Source organism: Stegastes partitus, unplaced genomic scaffold (genome assembly GCF_000690725.1).
Source record: "Stegastes partitus isolate 25-593 unplaced genomic scaffold, Stegastes_partitus-1.0.2 Scaffold851, whole genome shotgun sequence".
NCBI classification, from domain to species: Eukaryota; Metazoa; Chordata; class Actinopteri; family Pomacentridae; genus Stegastes; species Stegastes partitus.
In genome coordinates this window covers 246,071-247,741 of record NW_007578582.1, presented here as the reverse complement: position 1 = coordinate 247,741, position 1,671 = coordinate 246,071, and positions in this window count along the sequence as shown.

The window sequence follows — 1,671 nt, the reverse complement described above, 5'->3', positions numbered from 1 at the left end:
TTTAGTGCTGTAAGACGATACATGTAGTAGGATGTGTAGATTGTCATTACTTAATTAAATCGTAAATCTAATGATAATAAACACACATTTTCTTAACAAAACCACCATTTTATGTGGTAACTTGATGGAAACTTGTCTTAAACGCTGAGTTGACAACCAGTAGAGACCAGAAACCATTACACCGGGCTATGTTCACCATTATAGCCTCCAACTCCCTACAAAAATGTTGGGTTTTAAAAATTTAGCAAGTTAATCACTACATTTGGAGGTTCTAGTGGCTGATTTAGGTTCTTCAGAGAGTTCTAATGCTAAGCTAAGCAGCTTCTGGCTGCAGTTTCCAACAAAACAAATGCACACAAACAGTATTTATCTTTTTTTCTATCTGTTAAACTTTTCCCTTTACATGCATTTTTCTGTATTCTCCATCCTGAGGAGCAAAGGAGGACATTGGGATAATATTGAGCTACTAAATCACAAATGTAGGAGGTTGTGGTGGATGGATGGGTCAGCAGGACGTCAGGCTTTAACACAGGAGGTAAATACGACATGTTAGCATCAATAGTTTTGCTCTTTTTTTGTTTCATTTTTCCCCTAAAATTAATAATGTACTGCATGAAATCGTATCAAACTCTCTGATTTGGAGGTAATTTGAGCCTATCTGAAGTTGTTTTTGTCCCTCAAACTAACCCAGCCTTACCCATAGCATCCCCACTTCCTCATCCAGAGTTATTTTTTACAGTGGTGTCTGCAATGGTTTTGGAGGGCACAGACATGATGTCATCTGATAGAGGCATCAGACCAAAAGCCGTTGTTCTGAGGGGGCAAGATAACAAGCAGCATCATTTTTTTTAAAACTTGCCGGATCACTAAATACAGACTGCACATTAGCTATAAAAAAAAATAGTCTAAATACTTTCCAAAAAATCCCCCTGAAGCCTCAGTCTGAATATCCAGCAAAGCGATCGTCATGAACACAAACACACAAACTCTGTTCAGAAAATCAACCCGTCTAGACTGTAGTGAGCACAACTAATGACTGTATTTCATATCGTCCATCTGCAGTTTCTCCAAGTGCCTGTGTGTGTTATACACTTTAGTCTTTTTATTGCTCGCCTCCCACCCTCTTTCTTTCATCTCTCTCCTTCTCCATTCCTTCTCTCTCCTTCAATCAGCCTGTTTCATGTGTCAGACAGCTTCGAAACACTTGGAGGATTCAGCAGACGAGAAAAAAAAAGGCAAATCATTTTATCACCTCTTTTCTCCCTCTCTTCTGTCTCGTTTCCTTTTTTTTCTCCTCCCTCTGCTCCCTCCATTCCTCTCTCTCAGGTGTGATCTGTGTGGGGAGTCACTGTCTAGACAACCGATTATACCGAATAATGAGGGAGAAAGAGAAGGAGGGGAGGGAGGGCGGGAGGGGATAGACGGAGCATAAAAAAGGCAGAAGCTGAGGGAGAGGGGAGGTGGATGTGAAGGGAAAGAGAGGTGTAGTGTCAGACAGAGACAGAGAGGTGTAAAGGAGAGGGAAAGTAGGAGGAAGAGCATTAGGCGAGGGAGTAGAGACAAGAAAAGGATGGAAGAAAAGAGGGGAAATGAAAAGGAAATGATAAGGAGGGGGAGAAAAACTGAGATGAAACACAGAGGAGGTAAAAAAGGCTGAAAGAATAAACCAGA